Source organism: Scyliorhinus canicula, chromosome 17, assembly GCF_902713615.1.
Source record: "Scyliorhinus canicula chromosome 17, sScyCan1.1, whole genome shotgun sequence".
Taxonomy (NCBI): Eukaryota; Metazoa; Chordata; class Chondrichthyes; order Carcharhiniformes; family Scyliorhinidae; genus Scyliorhinus; species Scyliorhinus canicula.
Window position 1 is genome coordinate 31,275,519 of NC_052162.1, and position 24,350 is coordinate 31,299,868.

Here is a 24,350-nt window from a genome sequence, read left to right on the forward strand (position 1 = left end):
AACATTGATCCAAATGTTGATGCACTTAAAGCGATGCTGAAGAGTACTGAACATTCTTTTTTAAAAAGCTCGCTAACCTTGATTTAAAACACCACTCCGACTAGTGTAATGCACAGGAACTAATGCTAATCACGGACTTTAGAAATAAAACCCAGCATTTTAACCTATTAGCCAAAACTAAAAATGTAGTGTTTGTAATCCTATTATATTCAGGACTAGAATAAAGCGGAACAGTTATTTAATGACTCTATATGACAATGTTTCTGCCCCTTCACCCCGCGTGTTGACAGATTAAATGTAGGTTTCTCAGGAAGTTTTCAGTTTTATGCGAGTAAATGCTAACGCTTGAAGCTGCACAGATGAGAACCCACAGGATCCTCCTGTCCAAAGCAATGCCGTTTGTCATTTATTTAAACTCCTCAGTTAAGATTATTGTTCCCCCTTTCAAATCTCCTTTGAGGGATGCCCAACGTGCCTCTTTCCAAGTGGGCGGTGCTGTAGGCTCGGCTTTCACAGACGTTACGCGAATTCTTTCTGGAACTTTCCTGGGGTTGGTTATAAAAAGAGACAGTGGTGCTTTGTCTGTTTGCACTGACTGAGAAGAGAGAGAGAGATAGAGAGAGGTGCTGTGTAGCTGAACCCTGATCCAGAGTCCCAGCTAAGCTGAGAATCGAAGGTAAGAGAGTTCCTCGCTGGCCGCCTGGCACAGTAACAGCCTGGCTTCAACTCTGAGATAACCTGATTAACAAAACAAATGGGGTTCGTGTAGATGCGGCCCCCGTTTTCAAAATGATGGGGGGCACGTTTTCGAAAAATCTTCGGTGGAGGATTGTTGGCTCTCGAGAGAAGCTAACAGCTCGGTCTAGAGGGTCCCATCCACTTGAATAAGTTGCATGGATATATTCAACATGGGAATATTTCAAACACTTTAATGTATGCGAATGCGAAGAGAGCACAGACTTTGTCTGGGAGACATTGCCACGCAGGCAGTCTAAACTGCTGAGGGGAGGGAGGGGGTTAAACCCAAGGGAGAAGCAGAAAGACTGGGGCCAGCAGCAGATTGCCACACTTCAATCCAGGGAGAGGTTCTCACACTGCCAGCCTGGACTGATCGACAGATTAAGAGGAGGACCCCCAGAAAAAAACAAAAATCAGGATTTTCTTTGTTTGCTATTTGTAATGAAATCCTTAACCGTTTATAAAGACATGTTGCTCGGTTGATGAAGAAGATAGCCTGAATATCTCATTTTTTGCAGTTAGTTTTTAGTTGGTTATATTTCGACAACTTTTGATCGGAGTGGATCTTCGACTCTGATTTGATTTATTATTGTCACATGTATTAGTTACAGTGAAAAGTATTGTTTCTTGCATGCTATACAGACAACGCAGACTGTACATAGAGAAGGAAGGAGAGACTACAGAATGTAATGTTACAGTTGTAGCAAGGTGTAGAGAAAAGATCAACTTAATATGAGGTAGGTCCATTCAAAAGTCTGGTGGCAGCCGGGAAGAAGCTGTTCTTGAGTTGGTTGATCTGTCTCGGCCATGGTTTCTGCAGTTTGAGGTGTCACATCAAGGAGGAGCTTTCATGCAGGGATTTTGCGCTGCTTGTTTATCAAGCAGGAGGCAATTGGCCCCATGCTGTCTGTGTCGGCAGAGTGAGATTTATCCAGTCAAATCTCACTTTCCAGCTCAACATCCACAGCACTTTAAGTGGATTTTATCCACTTCCTAAACACAATGAGGGGTTCTGCTTCTTTTTCAGGCAGTGAGTGAGCTCCAGACCTCCCTTTCATCTGGCGAAAGAAAAACATACCCCAACAACTCCCTAATTCTTTTATCAATGAACATAGAACTTGACGCACTATCAATTGACCACAGAAGCAAAGTTGTAGTCCGAACTGAAGGCTTTAATAGACAAGATGCTCCCCCAGCAGCTCAGGTACACAAATGAAGCTGTGGGGAACACACAGGCTCTTATACCCCGCCTTACTGGGCGGAGCTACCTTACTCTAGCCAATGGGTGACTAGTGTTACATACCATTCGGCCAATGAGAAGCGAGCCTTCTACACCAATGGTATCTCGGCATTGCTAGTTACCGTAATACCTTTAGTCATACTATCACAGAACTTACAGTGCAGAAGGAGGCCATTCGGTCCATCGAGTCTGCACTGAACCACTTAAACCAATGTCTTTAAACCCTCTCGCCCACTCTCACACCCTCAACCCCACCAACACCCCTCCCAACCCCACCCAAACCCTCAACTCCACCCACAACCTCAACCCCACCCACACCCTCAGCCCCACCCACACCCTCAACCCCACCCACACCCTCAATCCCCCCACACCCTCAGCTCCCCCACACCCTCAACTCCCCCACACCCTCAGCACCCCCACACCCTCAGCACCCCCACACCCTCAGCCCCCCCACACCCTCAGCCCCCCACGCCCTCAGCCCCCCACACCCTCAGCTCCCCCACACCCTCAGCTCCCCCAAACCCTCAGCTCCCCAAACCCTCAGCTCCCCCACACCCTCAGCTCCCCCACACCCTCAGCTCCCCCACACCCTCAGCTCCCCCACACCCTCAGCCCCTCCACACCCTCAGCCCCTCCACACCCTCAGCCCCTCCACACCCTCAGCCCCTCCACACCCTCAACCCCCACACACCCTCAACCCCGCCCCCAACCACACCCTCACCCCACCCACCCTCAACCCCACCCACACCCTCAGCCCACACCCTCAACCCCCCACACACCCTCAGCCCCCACCCACACCCTCAGCCCCCACGCACACCCTCAACGCCACCCTCACACTCAACCCCACCCACACACTCAACCCCACCCACACCCAGCCACCCCCCACACCCTCAACCCCCACCCACACTCTCAACCCACACCCACACACTCAACCCCTACCCACACCTTCAGCCCCCCCACACACTCAGCCCCAACACATACCCTCAGCCCCACGCATACCGTCAGCCCCCCCACACCTTCAGACCCACCCACAGCCACCCCCCTCACCCTCAACCCCACCCACACCCTCAACCCCACCCACACCCTCAGCCCCCCCACACCCTCAGCCACCCCACACCCTCAGCCCCCCCACACCCTCAGCCCCCCCACACCCTCAGCCCCCCACACACCCTCAGCCCCCACCCACACCCTCAGCCCCCCCACACCCTCAGCCCCTCCACACCCTCAGCCCCCCCACACCCTCAGCCCCCCCACACCCTCAGCCCCCCCACACCCTCAGCCCCCCCACACCCTCAGCCCCCCACACCCTTAGCCCCCCACACCCTCAGCCGCCCCACACCCTCAGCCCCCACCCACACCCTCAGCCCCCACCCACACCCTCAACCCCACCCACACCCTCAACCCCACCCACACCCTCAGCCCCCTCACACCCTCAGCCGCCCCACACCCTCAGCCGCCCCACACCCTCAGCCGCCCCACACCTTCAGCCCCCCCACTCCCTCAGCCCCCCACACGCTCAGCCGCCCCACACCCTCAGCCCCCCACACCCTCAGCCCCCCCATATGCTAAGCCGCCCCACACCCTCAGCCCACAAACTCGACCCCACGCACACCCTCGACCCCACGCACACCCTCGACCTCACCCACACCCTCGACCCCACACACACCCTCGACCCCACCCACATGCTCAGCCACCTCCACACCCTCAGCCACCCCCACACCCTCAACCCCACACACCCTCAGCCCACCCACACCCTTAGCCCCCCCACACCCTCAGCCCACCCTCACCCTCAACCCCACCCACACAGCCCCCACCCACATCCTCAACCCCACCCACACCCTCAACCCCACCCACACCCTCAGCCCCCTCACACCCTCAGCCGCCCCACACCCTCAGCCGCCCCACACCCTCAGCCGCCCCACACCTTCAGCCCCCCCACACCCTCAGCCCCCCACACGCTCAGCCGTCCCACACCCTCAGCCCACACCCTCGACCCCACGCACACCCTCGACCCCACGCACACCCTCGACCCCACGCACACCCTCGACCTCACCCACACCCTCAGCCCCCCCTCACCCTCAGCCCACCCTCACCCTCAACCCCACCCACACCCTCAACCCCACCCACACCCTCAACCCCACTCACAGCCTCAACCCCCACACACCCTCAACCCCGCCCCCAACCACACCCTCACCCCACCCACCCTCAACCCCACCCACACCCTCAGCCCACACCCTCAACCCCCCACACACCCTCAGCCCCCACCCACACCCTCAGCCCCCACGCACACCCTCAACGCCACCCTCACACTCAACCCCACCCACACACTCAACCACACCCACACCCTCAACCCCACCCACACCCTCAGCCACCCCCCACACCCTCAACCCCCACCCACTCTCTCAACCCCCACCCACACACTCAACCCCTACCCACACCTTCAGCCCCCCCCACACACTCAGCCCCCACGCATACCCTCAGCCCCACGCATACCGTCAGCCCCCCCACACCTTCAGACCCGCACAAACCCACAGCCACCCCCCACACCCTCAACCCCACCCACACCCTCAACCCCACCCACACCCTCAGCCCCCCCCACACCCTCAGCCCCCCCACACCCTCAGCCGCCCCACACACCCTCAGCCCCCCCACACCCTCAGCCCCCCACACACCCTCAGCCCGCCCACACCCTCAACCCCCCCCACACCCTCAGCCCCCCCACACCCTCAGCCCCCCACACCCTTAGCCCCCCACACCCTCAGCCGCCCCACACCCTCAGCCCCCACCCACACCCTCAGCCCCCACCCACACCCTCAACCCCACCCACACCCTCAACCCCACCCACACCCTCAGCCCCCCCCACACCCTCAGCCGCCCCACACCCTCAGCCGCCCCACACCCTCAGCCGCCCCACACCTTCAGCCCCCCCACACCCTCAGCCCCCCACACGCTCTGCCGCCCCACACCCTCAGCCCCCCACACCCTCAGACCCCCCATACGCTAAGCCGCCCCACACCCTCAGCCCACACCCTCAACCCCACGCACACCCTCGACCCCACGCACACCCTCGACCTCACCCACACCCTCGACCCCACACACACCCTCGACCCCACCCACATGCTCAGCCACCTCCACACCCTCAGCCACCCACACACCCTCAACCCCACACACCCTCAGCCCACCCACACCCTTAGCCCCCCCACACCCTCAGCCCACCCTCACCCTCAACCCCACCCACACCCTCAGCCCAACCACACCCTCAGCCCCCCCACACCCTCAGCCGCCCACACCCTCAGCCCACCCTCACCCTCAGCCCACCCTCACCCTCAACCCCACCCATACGCTCAACCCCAGCCACACCCTCAACCCCACTCACAGCCTCAACCCACCGCACACTCTCAGCCCCACCCACACTCTCAGCCCCCACCCACACCCTCAGCCCCACACACACCCTCAGCCCCACCCACACCCTCAACCCCACCCACACCCTCAACCCCACCCACACCCTCAACCCCACTCACAGCCTCAACCCACCGCACACTCTCAGCCCCAACCACACCCTCAGCCCCACCCACACCCTCAGCCCCACCCACACCCACACCCTCAGCCCCCCCACACTCTCAGCCCCCACACCCTCGACCCCACCCACACGCTCGACCCCACCCACACCCTCGACCCCACGCACACCCTCGACCCCACGCACATCCTCGACCCCACCCACACCCTCGACCCCACCCACACCCTCGACCCCACCCACACCCTCAGCCCCACGCACACCCTCGACCACACCCACACCCTCGACCCCACGCACACCCTCGACCCCACCCACACCCTCGACCCCACCCACACCCTCGACCCCACGCACACCCTCGACCACACCCACACCCTCGACCCCACCCACACCCTCAGCCAACCCCACACCCTCAGCCACCCCCACACCCTCAACCCCCCACACCCTCAGCCCACCCACACCCTCAGCCCCCCCACACCCTCAGCCCACCCTCACCCTCAACCCCACCCACACCCTCAACCCCACTCACACCCTCAACCCCACTCACACCCTCAACCTCACCCACACCCTCAACCCCACCCACACCCTCAACCCCACTCACAGCCTCAACCCACTGCACCCTCTCAACCCCACCCACACTCTCAGCCCCCACCCACACCCTCAGCCCACACCCTCAACCCCACCCACACCCTCAACCCGACCCACACCCTCAACCCCACCCACACCCTCAACCCCACTCACAGCCTCAACCCACCCACACCCTCAGCCCCACCCACACTCTCAGCCCCACCCACACTCTCAGCCCCACCCACACCCTCAGCCCCACCCACACTCTCAGCCCCAACCACACCCTCAACCCCACTCACACCCTCAACCCCACCCACACCCACAGCCCCACCCACACCCTCAACCCCACCCACACCCTCAACCCCACCCACACCCTCAACCCGACCCACACCCTCAACCCCACCCACACTCACAGCCCCACCCACACTCTCAGCCCCACCCACACTCTCAACCCACCGCACACTATCAGCCCCACCCACACACTCAGCCCCAACCACACCCTCAGCCCCACACACACCATCAGCCCCACACACACCCTCAGCCCCCCCACACTCTCAGCCCCCACACCCTCGACCCCACCCACACCCTCGACCCCACCCACACCCTCGACCCCACCCACACCCTCGACCCCCACCCACACCCTCGACCCCACCCACACCCTCGACCCCACCCACACCCTCGACCCCACCCACACCCTCGACGCCACCCACACCCTCGACCCCACCCACACCCTCGACCCCACCCACACCCTTGACCCCAACCGCACCCTTGACCCCACCCACACCCTTGACCCCACCCACACACTCGACCCCACCCACACGCTCGACCCCACCCACACCCTCGACCCCACCCACACCCTCGACCCCACCCACACCCTCGACCCCACCCACACCCTCGACCCCACCCACACCCTCGACCCCACCCACACCCTCGACCCCACCCACACCCTCGACCCCACCCACACCCTCGACCCCACCCACACCCTCGACTCCACCCACACCCTCGACCCCACCCACACCCTTGACCCCACCCACACCCTCCGCCCCCCACACACTTTCAGCCCCCCCCCCGCACGCGGCCACACCCTCAACCGCACGTCCGCATGCGGCCACACCCTCAGCCCCGCACGCGCCATCGCCCAACATCCTCCCTTACCCTCAATCCCACACACACCGGTCCCTAAACACATCCTCATCCTTATCCACTCCACAGACGCACCCACCTCGACATGCACCCCCTCAACCCTACACACAACCTTCCCTACACACACACACACACACACCCTCACCCCCCACATACACACAGAAGCCCTCATCCCCCAAATACACACTCACCCCCCACACAACTTCACTCACTGCACCCCACACACTCTCAGTCATACATCCTCATCCCCTGCACATACACACTAGCCCCCATATACACCCCGTCTCCCCACATATACCGTCACCCCCCACACGTATAGACCCTCACCCCCACACACCCCCACCCTCGTCACATAAACTCTCTCCCCCAGATACATCCCCACTCCCAGATACATACCCTCACGCCCCCCCACAGACACCCTCGCCTCCTCACAAACAGTATCGCCCCACCCACAAACACCCTCGTGCCTGACATACACCCTTCACCCCCTCCACACGCAGCCACACCCTCACACTCAACCACCCCCCCACACACACGCCGTCACTGTCACACAGACATCCTCACACCCCCTCACAGACACCCTCATCCCCCCGCACACATACAGACCCTCTGCACACATATGCACTCTCATTCCCCAAACATACAGAGCACCTTGCAACACCCCCACCACCCCACATACACTCTATTGCGAATCAAATTGTTTTTTACAACAAGCGATTATAATTTCGGGGCCACCATTACTGAGACTTGCTTTCAATTTCGGATTTATTAATTAATTGCATTTAAGTTACACCAACTACCGTGGTGGAATTTGATCCCATGTCCACAGATGATTAGTCTGGCCCTCTGGATTCAACATCAAATGACATTACCACTACATCACCATCACACCTCTAAGTTGTAGGGAAACTGGCAATTGTCAGAGTTACACCGGTCCAAAAGTAAAACGGCATGGATGCACCAACCACCTTGGTGGCACATGGGCTGGTGCAGTGCAGGCCCCGTGCACAGCTGTTCCTGAGGCTTTTCCGGTCAGTGGCAGGAGTTGCAGTGTTCAAACAATGGTACAATGTCAACAGTGCTCCAGTCCTCAAGCACCACACCTTTACCAAGAAAGAATTTGAAAATGGTGGCCAGAATCTCCATTTCCTCCCTTGCTTCTCTTAGCAGCCTAGTTAATATTTCAACTGAGCTCTGTGGTTTATTGACATTCATCAATGCTAAACCCCTTAGTATTTTCTTTCTTGTTTGTTGTGTCTAATATTTCACATTCCTCCTCTTTAAATACATTCCTGTACATACATTCTTAATGTTTGAGCCATTTGTGTCCACTTTGAACTCCTGTAACTACACCTCAAGAACTGCAGTGGTTCAAGAAGACAATTCGCCACCACCTTCTGAAGGGCAACTAGGGATGGGCAATAAATGCTGGTCTAACCAGCGACGCCCACATCCCGTAAATGAATTTTTAAAAATTCAGAGTCACTATTTGCTGTCCACCATGATAAAGCTTTCCAGTTGTTAGTCAGCAACAATCCTCTTTGGGATACATTCAACAGGTGTTTGCACTACAGGATTTGAGCAGCTTAGTTAGCTTTAATGTCGGCATTTTTAAGAACTTCCTTATCAGAGACCTTGGCATGCCATTGAATCTTCACTATTCATCCCAAGTAGCTCGGGTGAAAGTGATTCAACTGTCATAAATATGTTGTCCAAGATTCACAAGCATAATGCTGGACCTTTAGAACGTCGGCTCTGTGTACTTATTAGCACGCTTAGCAGGCTGATGCATCTCTTATGTGAGGGACATGAATGGAGTTCACCAAAACCAAGTTGTTTTTGGTACTTGTGCAAGATGTTTGATGTATGATGTTCGGTACATTGCCACTGGGCCACACGTGGTAAAACTGGAAGCCAAATGTGGTTAATTGCATTCCTGATTAGTTCCTCGCCACTGTTGTTGGGGTTGTGATCTCAATAGTTGTATTCATTTGGCATATGCATTTTAACATTTTGTGCAATGTTGCTACAATGGTAAGACAAAAGCAAAGTGTTTCAATTGTCCTATCTTCGTTGAGTACTTTGCTTCCTTAGCCATTGAATTTGAAAAGATCATTGTTGGTGCTATGGTAGGTCCTTGTTACGGTGGTGTGAAACACATTTACCTGTACTGTGGATGTATTGTTATAGGTTTTCACTAAAAATAGTGCATGTGGTCATGGTCATTAGCAATTTCTATTGGACAAGGCTGACGTTGAGTTATTTTAGTTAAGGCCTCTAAAAATATGTCATATACAATTTGGCCGAGTAATTGTTTGAAAGACCAGCCACTTCTTTCTGGGGAAACGAATCCCACACACCAACCACCCTTGGGAAGAAAAAGGTTCTCTTCATCTCTGTCTTAAAAGGGAGACCTCTTATTTTTAAATATTGCTAGATTTTGTAATTAGTAAGGCATACATCTATCTTTCTAATAAACGTAGCTGCAAATTGATTTAGATTAGTCAAGAATTAGTGTATTCAGCAGAACACCAGACAGTCATGTGACAATTGAGATCTAATTTAACGGGAATCCAGTTTGTTTAAAATACTATTGAAGAAAATTAAAGTTAGGAGTTTTTGAGTCCATGTTCCTCTCCCTCCATGTCGTAGAATGCATTATTATGATAGAGAATAAATGAATGAACTGTATAGCCTTCATTTGTATTTGTTATATCTTTCAGAATGAACTTGGCAAAGATGTACATCCCTTTGAAAAGATTTCGAGGCTACAAACTTTCGATTACCCGCTGTACGGGTTTGATAATATTTTAAGCAGTGTCAGTGTCAACCATCAGTTTATCAACTTGGTGGTGTTATAACCCATAAGTTAGTTTTATCACAACAGGCAGCTTTTTCACTAGTCTCGCTTTTGTCCATATCAACCAGGTGGATCAGCAGTGAGCAGAAATTAGGGACTGTCCATCATACTTTAATTTCTCCCATTGTTTAGTGAACATGAATTGGAAGCATAAAAGCTTTTCTGTGTCAACTGTGGTTCAAGACTAGCACCCTCTGAAAAGGCAGTGGGTTCAAGTTCCACCTGAGCACAAAGATTAGGTAAACACCTTGGCATAGATCTGTGGGAATGTTGTGTTGTAGTGAGATATCAAACTAAGGCCCTACCTTTCTTTTCAGATAGATTTAAAAGGTCTTGAGTTTCAAAGAAAACCCACCTAAAAACAGATTAGCTGGTCATTGTCACGTTGCTACATGAAGGACCTTGGGTGCGATTCTCCGCACCCGCGAAAAATCGTGAAATTGTCGTAAAAAACGGGCGCGTTTTACGACGGTCGGGAAGGGTCCATTTCCCGACGTATTCACATCCGCGAAATGGGCTAGTAACGCGGCCGCGTCAATCACGTCGCGATGACGATGGAACGCGGCGACGACACGATCACGCCCAGGTGACGCCGCCCGACGCTGTAAAAAGGCACGGGCGAGCACAGAATCTGTAGGCCATGATGTCGGAGCCCAGGAGAGCTGCACCTCGTTTTGTGGAGGCCGATGTCGAGACGCTGCTCGATGCTGTCGAGCAGAGGAGGGGCATCATCCGCCCGCGGAGAGGGCATCGCCAACCTGCCAGCGCGGTACGCCAGGCCTGGCGTGAGGTGGCTGCTGCCGTCAGTGCTGTGGGGCAGACCCCTCGCTCTGCAGAGCAGTGCCGGAAAAAGCTTCACGACCTCACCAGGGCTGCCAGGGTAAGTGCCAAGAAGGTGCCCCCTGGTCACAACCATCCCTCCCCCCCCTTTACTTAATCACCCACCTCCCCCCCTGGCACGGGGGGGGGGGGGGGGGGTGGGGGGTGTGGGGGGGGATTGGGGCAGAGTTATTTGAGGGTGGTTCACAAAGTTGTCACAGACCCAGCGCTCTGGCCCCGTGGAGAGATGCAATCGTCTTATGACAACTTGACCCCAAACTGTGCCAGTATCTGAACGGACTGCTGATACCTGCCGCATTGTAATGATCTACCTATGTACCCTCCCCCAACAGGCCAAGTCCGCTCACAACAACCGTGAGCGGCACAAGACTGGAGGGGGTTCGCCCAACCTGCACCCCCTCACCACCTTTGAGCAGAGGGCACTGGACCTTGTTGGGGGGTCTGCCACCCGGGATGTCGCGCTATGCGAGGTTGGCGGATCTGCAGCAAGTGAGACAACCCTTCTTGACAAACACCCACCCCTCCCCCATCCTCTGTCCCTTCACACACCCTGCCCTCCTTGACAAACACCCACCCCTCCCCCATCCTCTGTCCCTTCACACACTCTGCCCACTTGGACACCTCCCCCATCCTCTGTCCCTTCACACGCTGCCCACTGGGACCGTCCAGCGGCCTGCCGAGCAAATCTAAATAACCCGTCTCATTCTCTTCCCTAGGACGTGATGCCGAACGACCAGGGCCGTCTGGCTGCAGACGGACACAGGCATCTGCCGCCACCTCACCCGGGGCCGCATGACAGAGGGTGCCCGATCAGCGGGGAGTCCCATCCTCCCCAACCCAATCTGCGGATCAGGACGCCCAGAGGGTGGCGAGAACACAAGCCACGGAAATGGCCAGGAATAACCCTCCGGACTGTGAGCGGCCCCACACCATTGAGGAGGCGCTAAATTGCGACAACATCGGGCTTGCGGCACTGCTATCTCCCACAACATCCATCATCCCAGAGACACTCACCCCGGCGGGCCTATTTAGTGATGAGTCTCCTGGTTCACAGTCTGGTTCGCACATCACAGCTGAGCAGGTACAGCAGGTGGAGGTCGGAGCAACCGAGGGCCCGGACTCACGGAGGCCAGACCAGGCCCAGGATGCAGCTGGCTCACAGACATTTTCGGAGTTCCTGGAGTTTCTCAACCCACCCGCACAGCCGATGCCTCAAGAAACCCAGGGAAACAACGACGGGATGAGGGCTGCCTTCCAGACTCTGCAGATGCTGTTAGAGGAGTCGAACCGCGTCCACGAGCAGGGAGTGGTGCCGCTCATGGCAGAGACCCAGTCCGACACCGCACGGATGGCATCCGCTGTGGAGGCAATGGGTCAGGTGATGCAAGGCATTGGGGTTAATATGCACGCGTCATCCTCGGCCCTGGACAGGGCTGCCCTCTCACAGGCAGCAATGTGCCAGAGGCAAAACGACATTGCCAGCGCCCTGCAGGCCTTGGCCCAGTCTCACCAGGTCATTGGCCAGTCGCAGCAGTCAGTCGCCGAGAGCATCAACCGCCTGACACATGTGCTGGATGGCGTCACACAGGTTGAGATCGCACAGTCCCTGGCGGGAATGTCTAACTCCCTGGACTCCGTGTCTGCAAACCTTCGGATCCTGATGGATACCGTTGCAGGCCTCCAGGACTGGCAGCGCCAGGTGTCGGTGGTGCGTCCCATTAAGTCCGTCACGGGACGTCCCGGAATTCTCGGCCTCCCCCCGTCCCATCCCTGGTGCATCGGGTGGGCAGCAGGCAGAGCAGGGTGGCACAATGTCACCCGAGATGCCCGCAGAGCAGCCTGGCCCATCAAGGCCGGGTCGCCCCAGGAAACGCTTGGCCAAGGAGAAACGAGTCGAGGGGGGCGATTCGCAGCAATCCTCCTCCACTCCTGCTGTATCATCTGGGGAGTCACGTAGACATAGTGTTAGGGCCCGTAAGGCAACTAAGATAGACACTGAGTAAGTTGGCACGGGTGAAGGGCACAGTTTAGTTGTAGGGGCTAGGGCACCTGTAAATAATTGTTAACATTAAACGCACCGTTCCACCTTACTTGTAATACCATGTGATTGTTCCACAGCCACAGGAATCGTGATGGTGACTGACTGTCGCTGGGGTTGATGAGCGGTGAAACTTCGGTGCCGGGTGTGCAGTCCCTGCCCCTCCCCCCACCCCCTCCCACAGCTAGCCCACGCGGGCACGTGATAGAGTGTCAGTGACGATCTCAGCGGCCACCAAGGTGGATGGTTCAGCTATTGCCATGGGTCAGACTCTCTCTAACGATTCTGAGCTCACAGCTCTTCGCAGAGCGGGCTGTCATCATTCCACATGGCACTGATCACACCCGCTGACACAGCCATCAATGTTGTGCCATACCGTCTGGACCCAGTGGTAAGGGTGATGTCGAAGTGGAGCAGTGTACACTGAGAGGGGGTTGGGGCGGGGGGTTGTGATGGTGGAAGTTGTGTGTTGACCCTCTGCATGACTAGCGATGCAGGTGGTGGTTTGGTGTTCAGCGGGGATGTCACATGCGATGCGTGAACCGTGCTGCCACCAAGGCGTCGCGTGCCCGCCGTCCTCGCCGGGTCTGTCGTGCCGCCTCCTGGACATCCCCAGCACCTGGGTCGTGTCTGCGTGCTGCGCCCGCCACTCCACCAGCCTCCTCCTCCTCCCACTCCTCCTCCTCCTCCTCCACCTCCTCCTCCTCCTCCTCCTCTGTGCTGGCACCACTGCCACTGGCTTCTCCCTCCGCCTCCTGCAGCAGGTCATCTCCCCTCTGCATCGCGATGTTGTGCAGCGCACAGCAGACCACTACAATGCGAGCGACCCTGTCGGCCTGGTACTGCAGGGCCCCTCCGGAGCGGTCCAGGCATCTGAATCTCATCTTCAGGAGGCCAAGGCAGCACTCCACCACACCCCTGGTTGCTGCATGGGCCTCGTTGTATCGTGTTTCCGCATTGGTCTGAGGCCTCCGTATAGGCGTCATCAGCCAAGATCTCAGCGGATAACCCCTGTCGCCTAGCAACCAGCCCCTCAGCCGGGGGGGACGTCCCTCAAACATCGCAGGGATGAACGACTGCGCCAGTATGTAGGAGTCATGCACACTCCCTGGGAACCTTGCAGAGACATTCATGATCCTCATGTGGGGGTCGCATACCACCTGGATATTCATGGAGTATGTCCCTCTTCTGTTTGTGAACATGTCCCTGTCCCCTGCAGGCGGGCGCATGGGGACGTGAACACAATCGATTGCCCCCTGCACCCTCGGTATCCCGGCCACACTGGCAAATCCACGAGCTCGTGAGTCTTGACTTGCTTGGTCCTCGGGAAAGGTGATGTAGCAGTCCGCGATGGCATAGAGGGCGTCGGTCACATCCCGGATGCACCTGTGCACCGATGACTGGGAGATCCCGGAGAGGTCCCCGCTCGGAGACTGGAAGGAGCCGGTAGCATAGAAGTTAAGAGCGACCGTCACCTTGATGGCAACCGGGATCGCGTGTCCTCCCCCCGTTCCACGTGGGGCGAGGTGCGCCACGAGGTGACAGATATGTATCACTGACTGCCTACTCAGCCGGAGTCTCCTCCTGCAGATGATGTCCGGCATTGTTAGGAAAGAGACCCGGACACGGTACACCCTCGGCCTTGGTCGTCGCCTCTGGCGCCGTGGCTGCACCCTCACTCTCTCCTACTCCCTCTCCTCCTCCTCCTCCCCCCCCATGCTGCTCGACGACTGGCAACTCCTCGGCCCTTCCCTCTGCTGCTGCAGCTGGCCCTGCATCCACTGCGGGTTGTGGCTGTGGATGCTGCTCCATCTCCAAATGCAGTGCAGAGGCCCCAACCACTGCGCTGAACATAGCCGTTCTGTTCACAGACATTGTGCCAACCTACAGAAGGGTGGTGGGGGCAGAGAAACGGGACATGTTAGACGGAGGTTAGTCTACACCTCGACAGCCGCCTGCCACGGGATACCTGTGTGTACCGGTGGCCTGGTCGCGCTGCTGACACGCGGGCAGCCTAACCCCTGGTCACTTTCTGCATCCAACGGCCAGTAAACTATGTCCTCCTCACGGGTGCGTCAGTGGCCTGTGGCCGGAAGCCACAGGGCAACCAGCGGCCGTGTCCTCGTGACCGGCACACCATGGCATGGTGGCAGACACTTTGTTACAGGGTTGGACGGCTCACTCTCTACCTAACCCCCCCCCCCCCACTCCCACTCCCCCCCTCCATCTCCCCCACTCCCCCCTCCGTCTCTCCCACTCCCCCCATCTCCTCCACTGCCCCCTCCGTCTCCCCCACTCCCCCCATCTCCCCCACTCCCCCCTCCGTCTCCCCCACTCTCCCCCCATCTCCCCCACTGCCCCCTCCGTCTCCCCCACTCCCCCCATCTCCCCCACTCCCCCCCCCGTCTCCCCCACTCTCCCCCCATCTCCCCCACTGCCCCCTCCGTCTCCCCCACTCCCCCCATCTCCCCCACTCCCCCCTCCGTCTCCCCCACTCTCCCCCCATCTCCCCCACTGCCCCCTCCGTCTCCCCCACTCCCCCCCATCTCCCCCACTCCCCCCATCTCCCCATATCCCCCACTGCCCTCTCCGTCTCCCCCACTTCCCCCTCCGTCTCCCCCACTTCCCCCTCCGTCTCCCCCACTTCCCCCTCCGTCTCCCCCACTCCCCCCTCCGTCTCCCACACTCCCCCCTCCGTCTCCCCCACTCCCCCCGCTCTGGACCCCCCTCCCGGTCTCAGGGATGCCTTCCCCGTTGTGGCCAGACTCGAGCGGTGCGCTGAGCGGTGCGCTGAGCGGTGCGCTAACCTCCTCGAAGCTGTCGTCAGCCAGCACGACTGGTTGACGAACTTAAAAAGCAGGTGTGTTTCACGCCGTGTAAACAGTGCGCGATTACGTCGGGACTTCGGCCCATCCAGGCCGGTGAATAGCGGGGGGGCCAATTTGTAGCGATTCTGGTCGTGTCGGGGGCGTGATGGAGGCGTTTGGTGGGAATGGCGACTCCGAGATTTTGCGGGGTTCGGAGAATAGCGGGAGGGCGTCGGACCAGCGTCGCCGTAAAAATTTGCGACGCCCGCTATTCTCCGACCCGTCGTGAGTGCGGAGAATCGCGCCCCTTGTGTGCACTTGCGTTTTGCATTTCGTACACTATAACTACAATTCCTAAACACAATGAGTGTTATCGGTAGCGGTGACCACCACACAGTCCTTGTGGAGACAAAGTCCTGCCTTCACATAGAGGATACCCTTCACTGAGTTGTGTGGCACTACTACCTTGCTAAATGGGATGGACTTCAAACCGATTTAGAAACTCAAGACTGGCATCCATGATGTGCTGTGGGACATCAGCAGCAGAATTGTATCGAATCACAATCTAACCTCATGGCTTGGCATATCCCCCACTCTGCCTTTACCACCAAGCCAGGTTCAATGAAGAGTGCTGGAAGGCATTCCAGGCGCAACACCAGGCATACCCGAAAAATGAGGTGTCGTTAGAACAATGAGGAAGGAATCTCATTGAAACCTATAAAATTCTAATAGAACTAGACAGGTCGGTGCAGGAAGGATGATCCTCATGGCGGGTGAGTCCAGACCCAGAGGTCGCACTCTAAGGATATGGGGTAAACCATTTGGGACTGGGATGAGGAGAAATTGCTTCACCCAGAGAGTGGTGAGCATGTGGAATACACTACCACAGGTGGCAGTTTATACCAAAACATATGTTTTCTATAAGGAGCTGGATATAGCTCTTGAGGCTAAAGAGATCAAGGGATATTGGGAGGGGGGGGGGGGGGGGGGGGAAAGCGAGAGCAGGTTACTGACGATCAACTATGATCATAATGAATGGTGGAGCAGGCTCGAAGGGCCAAGTGGCCTACACCTGCTCCTATTTTCTATGTTTCTATATAACCTGGAGAAGCTACAACGCAGGACTACTTGTGCGCCCAATACCATCAGCAGCAAGTATTAGAGCTAAGAAATTCCACAACCAACAGATCAGATCTAAGCTCTGCAATCCTGCCACATCCAGTTGTGAATGATGGTGGATAATTAAACAACTCTCACTGGAAGAGCAGGCTCTACAGATATCCCCATCCTCAATAATGAAGGAGCCTAGCATATCAGTGCAAAAGATAAGGCTGAAGATTTTGCAACAATCTTCAGCCAGAACTGCAGAGTGGATGATCCATCTCAGCCTCCTCTAGATGTTCCCAGCATCACAGCTGCCAGTCTTCAGTCAATTCGATTCACTCCATGTGATCAAGAAATGGCCGAAGGCACAGAATACTGCAAAGGCCATGGGCCCTGACAATATCCTAGCAATAGTATGGAAGACGTGCTTCAGATTCAGAACTTGCTGTGCCCATAGCCAAGCTGTTCCTGTACAGCTCCAGCACCTGCAAATATCCTGTAGACAAGAAATCTAACCTGGCCAATTACCAGACTACAGTTGATCTTCAATGAAGCAATGGAAGGGGTAATCAACAGCACTATCTTGCTTAGCAATAACCTGCTCACTAAATCTCAGTTTGGGTTCCATCAGGGTCACTTAGCTCTTGACCTCATTACAGCCTTGGCTCAAACTTGGACAAAAGAGCCAAATTCCATAATGAGGTGTGAATGACTGCCCTTGACTGGGGATTACCATTGACGAGACATTGAACTGGACTTGCCATATAAATAAAAAGGTTACAGGAATCCTGAGGTAAGTAACTCACCTCCTGATTCCCCAAAGCCTGTCCACAATCTACAAGGCACAAGTCAGGAATGGAGGAGCCCTAGCAAAACTAAGTCAATGAGAAACAGGGCAAAAATCCTCAGCTGGCTGGCACACAGGAAGATGGTTGTGATGGTTGGAGGTCAATCAATTTAGTTCCAAAACATCATTGCAGGAGTTCATAAGGGTGGTATTCTATGCCCACCATCTTCAGCTGCTTCACCAATGACCTTCCTTCGATCATAAGGTCAAAGTAGGATGTTCACTGATGACTGCACTATGTTCAGCACCATTATGACTCCTCAGATACTGAAGCAGTCCATGTCTAAATGCTGCAAGACCTGGACAGTCTCCAAGCTTGGGCTGACAAGTGACAAGTAATATTTGCACCAAATAATTGTCAGGAAATGACCATCTCCGATGAGAATCTAACCATCATCCTTTGACATTCAATGTATTACCATTGCTGAATCCCTCAATTATCAACTAGACATTGAACTGGACTTGCCATAGAACATAGAACAGTACAGCACAGAACAGGCCCTTCGGCCCTCAATGTTGTGCCGAGCCATGATCACCCTACTCAAACCCACGTATCCACCCTATACCCGTAACCCAACAACCCCCCCCCATTAACCTTACTAACCTTACTTTTTTTAGGACACTACGGGCAATTTAGCATGGCCAATCCACCTAACCCGCACATCTTTGGACTGTGGGAGGAAACCGGAGCACCCGGAGGAAACCCACGCACACACGGGGAGGACGTGCAGACTCCGCACAGACAGTGACCCAGCCGGGAATCGAACCTGGGACCCTGGAGCTGTGAAGCATTTATGCTAACCACCATGCTACCCTGCTGCCATATAAATAAAAAGGTTACAGGAATCCTGAGGCAATCAACTCGCTTCCTGATTCCCCAAAGCCTGTCCACAATCTACAAGGCACAAGTCAGGAATGTTATCCCTTCCACAAAAACTCACGCCATTCACCACCAACGGACAGTAGCAGCAGTGTGAACCATCTATAATATGCATTGCAGGAACTCACCAAGGCTCCTTAGGCAGCATATTCCGAATCCATGACCACTACCATCTAGAAGGACAAGGGCAGCAATTTCCAGAGAAAACCACCACCTGGAATTTCACCTCCAAGCCACTCAACGTTCCTTCACTGTCACTGGGTCAAAATCTTGCTACTCCCTCCCTAACACCACAGGGACTGCAGTAGTTCAAGAAGGCAGCTTACCACCAGCGTCTCAAATGCAACTAGGCCTACATCCGATGAAAAAGAAAATCCGCACTGTTCTTATTAGGACTGATAGCATTCATATAAAATATGGAGACGTAATAGTGAGCACAATTGTATTTGGAGGAAGGGTTTGCCAGTCTGGAGGAGTTAAGGGAGAGGGTAGAGCTCCCGACGGATAGTAAGTTCAGGTATCTTCAGGTTAGGAACTTTGCACAAAAGGTCTGGAAAGGGTTCCCTAGGTTTCCGGGATACACCCTGCTGGAACGACTGCTGCTTCAGATGTGGAAGGGGAGGGGAAAATTGGGGATATATATAAGTGGCTGGGGGAGTAGGAAGGTGAGCGGGTGGTGAAGATCAAGGAGAAATGGGAAGCCGAGTTGGGAATGGAGATCAATTGGGGAGTATGGAGTGAGGCACTGAGAAGGGTAAACAGGACCTCCTCTTGTGCAAGGATGAGCCTGATACAATTTAAGATGGTGCATAGGGTGCATATGACTTGGGCGGGAATGAGAGGGTTCTTTCAGAGGGTAGCAGTGACTGTGAGAGGTGTGGGCAGGGGCCTGCGAATCGCACACACATGTTTTGGGTTGTGAAAAATTGGGAAGATTCTGGGCGAGAGTGTTCGCAATCTTAGCCCGGATAGTGGAGGCAGTGGATCCGGACGGTGGCGATATTTAGGGTTCCGAGAAGCTGGAGCTCATGGAGAGGAGGAAGGCCGATATCATGGCCTTCGCCTCTCTGATTGCACAAAGTCAAATTTTGCTGGAGTGGCAGTCGGCATCGCCACTGGGGGTAGCAGCATGGTATGAATTTCTGCAATTAGAGAAGATAAACTATGAGTTAAGAGGCTCAGCGGAGGTATTTGAGAAAAGGTGGGGGATGTTTGTGACCATGTTTGAGGAGCTGTTCGTCGTGAGGGATGGGCGCGGGGGGGGGGGGGGGGGGGGGGGGGGCAGCGTGGTGGGGGTGCAAGAGGGGAAAAATCTGTCCAGACTGTATAGTTGATTGTTGGGAAGTCTGTTTCCCGGAGTGTTTATTTGCTGTAACCTGCTTTGATACAAGTTTGTAATAAAATTTGTTTTAAAAACAAAAGTCATAGTGAGCACAGAATGGATTGCAATCTCGACAGAAGGAAACAGTCAGAACTGTATGATAGCACAAAATTTAGGTGACTTCTGCCTGGTCCTATAATTTTTTTTATTGCTCATATAATGACTTTCATTTCCTATATAAAATACTTTTCTGATCGTCAAGAGCAAAAAATTACTGTCGACAATAATAATGAATGTTTGGTGCATCCCTCTGCTATTTTTGTGTGCACATATTGTCACGATCTCGACCAGTAACTTAAAAAAAAAGAAATGAAATGTAGTTATTTACTCAAAGACTGAAGCCCCAAGCTTCCACTATTTTAAACAGAACATTTTTTACCAGACAGGAGTCAAATAAAGCAAACACTACATCCAATACTTTAACATCCAGAACTGATATAAGTTAAACATGAATTAGGAAGCAAATTGCAATTGGTAATAAACGAGAACTTACACATTCAATGGCAGGTTCAACTTTGACAGATCTGACCAATTGGCTCAGCAATCCATATAGTGTATAGGTCATCAGACACATACTCGGTCCTTCAAAACTCCGTCTTCCTCATAGAAAATGTTATCTCCTCTCCTTTTAGAATTTAGCCTGATCCAGACTCGTCAGCAGTGTACAAGCAATCTGAGTTTCACAAGCACGTACCACAAATGGCACGTCTAAAGAACCTCCTTAACGTGGTCTGGATGATGTAGCTCCACTAATGTTATTTTCAAATAACAGAAATAACTGCAGCAATGTAGCTTCTGGATCTGGACTTTGTCTTCTTCAGCTTGTCTATACTGCACCAATGGACCTATCAACTGTTAATACTGAGCTTTGATGTGTTGGCCAGGTTGGTTCGATGTGGACTGCACTCGATGCAGGGAAGTTAGAAACAGACGTGTAACACTGGAGAAGATCCAACACTGTTTTATTTAACTATAGAACTGCTATACATATTCAGCTGTGGGTCGACACTATACTGATCTGGCTGGTGACCTTGTAGTAGCCTGACCAGACTTACTAGCTACCGCATGGTGTTTGCACTTGCTAGCTCGTGGACTCTGACCGTCTCAGTAGCTGGGTCCCGAGAGAGCGGGAAACCTAGTGCCCTCAGGCTGTACAGTGGGAGTGTCCTGTCTGGTGATTGGCGGGTGATTAGCTGTACTGTGTATGCTTACTGGTCATCCTATGTATCAATCACTGCCTGTCTGCATCTCATTATATAGATGAGTGGATATTATGACAAGCTTGGACTTGTGTCCTTACAGGTTCAGTCTTCCATAAGAACTAGGGGCAAGAGTAGAGCACACTCTGCCATTCAATATAGCTAATCTCTTGGCTTCAACTCCACTTTCCTGCTCATTCTGCATAACCCTTCAACCCATTACTAATTAAACATCTGTCTATCTCCTCCTTAAATTACTCAATGTCCCGTCATCCACCGCACTCTGGGGTAGTGAATTCCAGATTCACGACCCTTTGAGAGAAGTAATTTCTTCTCATCTCTGTTTTAAATCTGTTACCCCTTACCCTAAAATTATGACCTCTCGTTCTAGATTGCCCTACAAGAGGAAGCATCTGCTCTATGTCTACTTTGTCAATCTTTTTATCAACTTACATACCTCAATTAGATCTCCTCTCATTCTTCTAAACTCAAGGGAGTATAGTTCTAAACTGCTCAATCTCTCTTTTTATAAGGCAGATCCCTCATCTCTGGAATCAATCTAATGGACCTCCTCTGAACTGCATCTAATGGAACTATATTCCTCCTCAAATAAGGGGACCAAAACTGTACACAGTTCTCCAGGTGCAGTCTCACCAATGCCTCGTACAGTTGCAACAACACTTCCCTACTTTTATACTCAATCTCTTTAGCTATAAATGCCAAAATTCTACTTCCCTTCCTTATTACCTGCTGTATTTTCATGCTAGTTTTCTGCAAATCATGCACAAGTACACCCAGATGCCCCAGCATCGAAGCACTCTGATGTTTTCATCCATTTAGATAATATATTGTCTTTCCATTTTTCCAATCAAGGTAGATAACCTCACACTTATCCACATTAAACTCCAGGTGCCAAATTTTGGCTCACTCACCTAAACTATCTATATCCATTTGTAAATTTCTTATTTCCTCATTGCAACTTACTACCCCACCTATTTTACTGTCATCTGCAAATTTGGTTATCGTACCTTCTATCCCTACATCCAAGTCATTAATACACATTGTAAATAGTTGGGGCCCGAGAGCCGAACGCTGTGGCACCCCACTTCTTACCAGAAAAATACCTATTTATCCTGACTGTCTGTTAGCTAGTCTAGCTAGTACCTTGCATATTAATGTTTGGTGTTGGACCTTATCAAATGCCTTCTGGAAGTCCAGATCTAACTACATCTACAGGATGCCAATTCTCCACTTGACTAGTTACATCTTCAAAGAACTCTAGCAAATCAGTCAAATAAAATTTGCCCTTCATAAAACCATTCTGACTCTGATGGATTGAGTTTTGACTTTCTAAAAGTCCTGTTATTACTTCCTTAATAATGGATTCAAAAAATTTCCCAATGACAGATGTTAAACTAACTGGTTTATAGTTCCTAATTTCTGCCTCCCTCCTTTTTAAAAATAAATTTAGAGTACCCATTTCTCTTTTTCCAATTTAAGGGGCAATTTAATGTGGCCAATTCACCTACCCTGCCCACCATTGGTTGTCGAGATGAGACCCACGCAGACACAAGAGAATATGCAAACTCAACACGACAGTGACCCGAGTGCGGGATAGAGCTGGGTCCTCGATACCGTGAGGCAGCAGTGATAATAATTGTGCCACCCACCTCCTTCCCTTTTGAAGAAGGACATTACATTGGAACTTTTCCAATCCACTGGAATCTTTCCCGCATCCAGGGAATTTTGGAATATTATAACCAATGGATCCACTATCTCCACTGCCACTTCTTTTAAGACACTAGAATGTAGGCCATCAGGTCCTGGGGACTTGTCTACCTTCAATCCCAATAGTTTGTTCAGTATTTATTCCCTATTGATGATTGTTCTAAGTTCCTCCCTTTTTATTACCTCTGCATTACCTGTTACAATTAGGATAATACTAGTTTCCTCCCCAGTGAAAACTGCGGCAAAATATTGATTTGACTTCATGGTTCATGGACCAACATTCACTTTAGCTACTCTCTTCCCTTTTATAGACTTACTAAAGATTTTGCTATCTTTTTTATATTTTGCACTCGTTTTCTTTCATAATTTACCTTTACTCTTTTTATTACTCTTTTTTTTTTAATAAATTTAGATTAGCCAATTATTTTTTCCAATTAAGGGGCAATTTAGCGTGGCCAATCCACCTACTCTGCACATTTTTGGGTTGTGGGGGCGAAACCCACGCAGACACGGGGAGAACGTGCAAACTCCACACGGACAGTGACCCAGAGCCGGGATCGAACCTGGGACCTCAGCGCCGTGAGGCGGTTGTGCTAACCACTAGGCCACCGTGCTGCCCTGATTACTCTTTTTACTAACCCTTTGTTGATCTTCAAAAGTTTCCCAATCTTCCAGCCTGCCAGTGACCTTTGCATTTCGGTATGTCTTAGTTCTTGTCTTTATGTTATCTTTAACTTCCTTGCTTTGCCATGGGTATTTTTCCCCCTTTTATAATCTTATCTTCCCCTCTGGAATATATTTTAGCTTGGAGGACTTGGATATCTCCTTAAACAACTGCCACTGCTCATTAACTGTCCTTCGTTTTAGTCTTCCTGCCCCATACACCAGTGCCAAATCTGTCCTCATGCCAACGTAATTATCTTTATTTAACACCAGAACGCTAATGTGGGACTCTAGTTTCTCGCCATCAAGCTGAATTTAACATTCTACCATGCTATGATGACTCTTCCCTGGAGGATCCCGAACTTAGGTCATTAGTTAATCACTCCTCATTACGCAATACCAAATCCAGAATAGTCTGCTCCCTGGTTGGTTCCACAACATATTGCACCCAGAATTCAATGAATCCTCCTTCACGGCTACCCTTGCCAATTTGATTAATCCAGTCAACATGCATATTAAAATCACCCATGATTATTGTTTAGCTTTTTAAAATATTGTCCAATATTTCCTGATTTATACTGTGCCCCACTGCGGAACTATTGTTTGGGAACCTATAGATTCCTCCCACCAGGGACCTCTTTCCTTTGCTATTTGTTATTTCTACCCAGACTGATTCCACGTCTCGATCTCCAGTGCAGATATTTCGCACTACGGCACTGATCCTTTCTTCTACCAGCAAAGGTATACTACCTCCTTTACGATTCTGTCTATCCTTCCGAAATACTGAGTACCGTTGGATTTATT

The 24,350-nt window shown here is 53.2% G+C and overlaps 1 protein-coding gene across 3 annotated transcripts in view; it reads left to right on the forward strand.

Moving 5' to 3' along the window:
- Positions 1-543: 543 nt before the first annotated feature.
- The window catches only part of LOC119951944 (serpin H1-like), a 31,525-nt gene continuing 7,718 nt past the window's right edge, over positions 544-24,350 (forward strand). Inside the window, exons 1-3 of one of the 3 annotated variants that reach the window (XM_038775341.1) lie at positions 559-676; positions 9,923-9,990; positions 24,215-24,287. The gene's annotated coding sequence lies outside the window, so the exon portion shown is untranslated. Of the gene's footprint in view, positions 677-9,922; positions 9,991-24,214; positions 24,288-24,350 lie in introns of all 3 variants that reach the window. The other 2 variants (XM_038775340.1, XM_038775339.1) reach the window with 2 other exon arrangements.